Genomic DNA, 5,901 nt, shown 5'->3' on the forward strand with positions numbered 1-5,901 from the left:
TATTTCGTGCTAATAAAGCATTATTGACTTGTACTGCAAGAGGGGAAAGAGAAGGCTCGAGACATGACACTTACTATTATTCTCCTCTGTTTCCAATGAGTCACCATGTACCTCCTAATCAGTCTTTCTCCATCTCTCCTTCCTTGCCTCTCCTTTATGCTCTATTCTCTATTCTCTCCATCCCTCTCTCATACTATCTGCCTCTATGTACTCAATTCCATCAATCGCAACTCTCCCATACATGTGAGGACCTGGTTGTCGCTGGCCAGCCCAGGCAGGAGTGCTCTCTGTGGGGCAGCTGTGTTCTGACAGGAGCATCTCCCTATGGAGTTCCACATGAGCAGGGTTATTAATAGCATCAGAGCTGTGGTAACACTAACCCGGCCCTGCCTATACCCACTATTTACTGACTACAGCATTAAATGTACAGTATGGGCTTTAAATACATATAATTTAAAGGCAGAGTACAGGGCAGAGGCATCGAAAGACATTTACATTTACATTTAAGTCATTTAGCAGACGCTCTTATCCAGAGCGACTTACAAATTGGTGCATTCACCTTATGACATCCAGTGGAGCAGCCACTTTACAATAGTGCATCTAAATCTTTTAAGGGGGGGGGGGGGTGAGAAGGATTACTTTATCCTATCCTAGGTATTCCTTAAAGAGGTGGGGTTTCAGGTGTCTCCGGAAGGTGGTGATTGACTCCGCTGTCCTGGCGTCGTGAGGGAGTTTGTTCCACCATTGGGGGGCCAGAGCAGCGAACAGTTTTGACTGGGCTGTTTTGACTGAAGCTGTCCAACCCTGCCCATTTCCCTGGTTACCTTATACTTATGAATACTTATTGTATGTCCCATTGCTGCCTGGTTCAAAGTTTCCCATCTAGTTGAACTTCAATTGTGTAGGCTAATACCAGTTGAGATGGTTTAGTTCAGGGGTCAATGCAGTGGCCTTCTGTTCATTCTGTAGACTTTGGGGGGCAATGATCTGGACCATGGACTGGGTAAGGTTTTGGTCTATGGAGTCTTAGACCACCAAGTTTAGGGCAGGGTCAGCCAGCATTCCTCCTGAAGAGCTACTCTCCAGAGGACCTTGATTCTCCAGGTGGGGAGCCAGGTCCTGATCATTCTCCAGGTGAGGAGCTAGGACTAGATCATTCTCCAGGTGAAGAGTCAGATCCTGATCATTCTCCATGTGAGGAGCTAGGACCAGATCATTCTCCAGGTGAAGAGTCAGGTCCTGATCATTCTCCAGGTGAGGAGCCAGGTCCTGATCATTCTCCAGGTGAGGAGCCAGGTCCTGATCATTCTCCAGTTGAAGAGTCAGGTCCTGATCATTCTCCAGTTGAAGAGTCAGGTCCCGATCATTCTCCAGGTGGGGAGCCAGGTCCTGATCATTCTCCAGTTGAAGAGTCAGGTCCTGATCATTCTCCAGGTGAAGCGTCAGGTCCTGATCATTCTCCAGGTGAAGAGTCAGGTCCTGATCATTCTCCAGGTGAAGAGTCAGGTCCTGATCATTCTCCAGGTGGGGAGCCAGGTCCTGATCATTCTCCAGTTGAAGAGTCAGGTCCTGATCATTCTCCATGTGTGGAGCCAGGTCCTGATCATTCTCCAGTTGAAGAGTCAGGTCCTGATCATTCTCCAGTTGAAGAGTCAGGTCCTGATCATTCTCCAGTTGAAGAGTCAGGTCCTGATCATTCTCCAGGTGGGGAGCCAGGTCCTGATCATTCTCCAGTTGAAGAGTCAGGTCCTGATCATTCTCTAGGTGAAGAGTCAGGTCCTGATCATTCTCCAGGTGGGGAGCCAGGTCCTGATTATTCTCCAGTTGAAGAGTCAGGTCCTGATCATTCTCTAGGTGAAGAGCCAGGCTGAGGCCACTACCAGGTCATTCTGTTTCCCCTCTGGATTAAGATCTTAACCCTGAAGCCACGCCCTCCTCTGTCATCTGTCTATGACTGGATAACACTAGACAGAGAGATTGTAGGCGACTGTGTGTGTCGAATCAAATGCATTTGTCACATGCTTCGTAAACAGAAGCTGTAGACTAACATTTAAATGCTTACTTACCATAGACTGGCTAAGTGGTTGGTCTATGGGCCTACCGGCCTTCCTTCTAGCTCTTACCATCTGGTCAGCCCTGGTCAGAGACACGGATACACACACACACAGGTCAGAGAGAATTATCCAGCAGGTCATAGCGAGGCTAACCTCCAACCTCAGTGGATGTTCTATGGTTAGTTAGTCAGTGATTAGTCTCATTAGGTGATTAGGTAATCAGAGATTAAACCTCTCAGAATATTAACCTCTCTGGGGAATTAGAGCATGAGATAACTACTCAAACAAATGGTGTGTTTGTGTGTTGTAGTTCACCCTATAACATCACCCACCCCTTTTGTAGGCCGTGATATCATTTCCATTTATTTGGGGGGGGGGGAACTCAGTTGGGGTCTCAACTTGCTGTTGAGAGTTAGAACAGTGCAATACACAAGGTGACATTTTTTATGTGGTTTTGCATCAGCAGCTTTTCTCTTGTTATGTCAGTCACTGACAGTAACTCAATTACCCATGTCAGCTAAATAGTTTTAGATGAGTAAATTAGTACAGTGGCTAGCTATCTAAACTTGTAGTAATCATGGTCAAACTACCGACCGGGAGGCCCCCATTGATTTTGTTAGTCACTCTCACTCAGATATCGTTTTAAAAACTACAAACATTTCTCTCCACCCTATGGCAAAATTTGTAGAGTTGCAGGAAATTAGTTATAAAATTAGGACCCCCAAAAGACCCATTGCATGTGTGGATGTGGGTACGCAGACCTGCGAGCCACTGCAGCCCATCATGATCAGTTCTGATTTTTGTTGGCCCCCACCTCCATCAAAGTTGCCCATCTCTGCACTACATAACAACATGATATGATCTATCAACATGATTATATTATATATGTACAACATTTTCTAATGTCATTTTTTAAATAATAATCTCAGTGGGCTGATCCAGTCCTGTGGTGAATGGGAAGACCAAGGTGGTGCTGGTCTCAGATTTGAAGACTAGGCTGTAGCTCAGTGGTCTAACCCATGCTTGCAAAACTTTCAAAAAAACTATTTTCGCTTTGTCATTATGGGTTATTGTATTGTCATGACTTTCCCTCTTGGGTGAGGATCATAGGCGCCAGATCAGCTCGGCACAGAGCTGACAGATAGACAGAGCCTCCCTCCCACCAGAGTTTTATGACTTAACAACAGGGTCGTAAATACCTTGCAGGCACTCTCTCTCCCACTCTGCAGAAATGGAAGTTAAACATGTTATTACCACAGAGAGAGATTTTGCAATACTGTAACATCAAAAGGTTAGACATTGAAACAATATTTCTAACCTAAATAATGTGAGAAAACGGTGGGAAGTACTTAAAGAACAATCATGTCAAAATCAGTAACTCTAAAAATGTATACGTCCCAGTTGTCAGGATTACATCTAAATGTTGTAAAACGTATATGATTAAATATTAAACTATTTGTGAGAAGGTGAAATGTGATTTTAAATCCGAATGAGCGGTTGTTGGGGTGCTAAATATCCTTATTTACGATGAGCATTTTATTCAACTGTATGTCAAATTGATTTATATAGCCCTTCTTACATCAGCTGATATATCAAAGTGCTGTACAGAAACCCAGCCTAAAACCCCAAACAGCAAGCAATGCAAGTGTAGAAGCACAGTGGCTAGGAAAGACTCCCTAGAAAGGCCAGCACCTAGGAAGAAACCTAGAGAGGAACCAGGCTTTGAGGGGTGGCCAGTCCTCTTCTGCCTGTGCCGGGTGGAGATTATAACAGAACATGGCCAAGATGTTCAAATGTTCATAGATGACCAGCACGGTCAAATAATAGTAATCACAGTGAACAGGTCAGGGTTCCATAGCCACAGGCAGAACAGTTGAAACTGCAGAAGCAGCACAGCCAGGTGGACTGGAGACAACAAGGAGTCATCATGCCAGGTAGTCCTGAGGCTGCAGGCTGAGACAGGAGGGGTCAGGAGACACTGTGGCCCCATCCAATGATACCCCAGGACAGGGCCAGACAGGCAGGATATAAACCCACCCACTTTGCAAAAGTACAGCCCCCCACACCAATAGAGGGATATCTTCAACCACCAATTTACCATCCTGAGACAAGGCAGAGTATAGTCCACAAAGATCTCCGCCACGACACAACCCAAGAGGGGGAGGCAACCCAGACAGGAAGATCACGTCAGTGACGCACCCCTCCGAGGGACGGCATGGAAGAGGACCAGTAATTCAGTGACTCAGCCCCCGTAATAGGGTTCCCTCTCCACTGGAATTGTCTGCCTCTAACCCTGTTACGGGGGCTAAGTCACTGGCTTACTGGTCCTCTTCCATGCCGTTCCTAGGAGGGGTGCGTCACTTGAGTGGGTTTAGTCCCTGACGTGATCTTCCTGTCCATGTTGGCGCCCCCCCTCAGGTTCGTGCCGTGAGGGAGATCTTTGCGGGCTATATTCGGCCTTGTCTCAGGATATTAAGTTGGTGGTTGAATATATCTCTCTAGTGGTGTGTGGGCTGTTGCTTTGGCAAAGTGGGTGGGGTTATATCCTGCCTGTTAAATGTAATTAAATAACTACCAAATAACTACCATCATCCACCTGAAACAAATTCTACAAACTTAGCTTTTTTTGTGTGAGCAATTATGGGGCATGTTCTCTAGCAAGCAAGCAGTAAATTGCCGCGTGCTGCTTAGACCGCCCATTGTGACTCACTTGTGACAGCATATATGTGACAGCATATTCGATTGTGCGTCAAGAATTCAGCATAGCAAGTTTGTATGAAGGTCTGGTTATTAAATGGGTAAATATTTCAATAGTAATATGGTCTGTAATTCTGCCCTGTTTCCAATTGTCCACATCGCTGGGATAACCTATTCAAGTATATAAATACATTTCGAAAATGTAAATAAAAATATTATGTATTATTAGCTAACTAGCCACAGTGTCGGCTAACTCAAATCAACTAGATACTTGGCTAGCTAGCTATCTAGACAACTTTACATACTGTATAAATAGCTGGCTAAGTGAATTAAATATCACCAGCTACCTAACTTCATATTAGCTAGCTTTCTTGATGTATTTATCACTGTAAATAACAAACTCCAAATGCATTTGTAGGTAGCTAGCTAACAGCCACGGAGGAAGGTGAAAGGATCATGTTAGCAGCCCCAACTGCCAAAGTGAGAGAGTAGGCTATTCTGGATAGGGCAGGTACTTTTGTGTAGGCCCTAGAAGTGAGGATGGAGATAATAGTAACATAATATTCAGTGCAGTGTAATTTGAATATAAGAAAGCCTGTTTCTTGTGAGGTTTTCTGTCCTCAGATAAAGAGACCTATGAAAGCCTGTCTACATATGAAGAGGTCCCAATGAAGAGCAGTGGTTCTCAGTCCTGGTCCTGGGGACTTAAAGGGGTGCATGTTTTTGCCTTAGTACTGCACAGCTGATTCAAACCATCAACTAATCATGAAGCTTCAAGTGGTATTTTATATATGTATTCATTTGTGATGCTATCCTTGATCTGGTCCTGTTATTGTCACATGCTACACATGCACATGCGTGTGCACATGCATCTATCAATCCAATGTTATCATGATTTGTTATAAGGGATATATATAGGGATTAGTAATCCACAATTACCTGGTGATGTAAAAGTCTAATAATTACATTATCTTCCATATTCCTACAGATACCTTGTGTACAGGTATCTGATTCTTTCAAATGGATTGCCTACAGTTACCATATAGGGCACTGCAAGGTTGGGTGACCATGGCCATCTGGGACTGCCTCCTGGAGGAATTCAGGCTAGTAAAGGGTAACTATGTCCTGCATAACTTCATGAGGATGGACA

This window comes from Oncorhynchus nerka, linkage group LG22 (genome assembly GCF_034236695.1).
Source record: "Oncorhynchus nerka isolate Pitt River linkage group LG22, Oner_Uvic_2.0, whole genome shotgun sequence".
NCBI classification, from domain to species: domain Eukaryota; kingdom Metazoa; phylum Chordata; class Actinopteri; order Salmoniformes; family Salmonidae; genus Oncorhynchus; species Oncorhynchus nerka.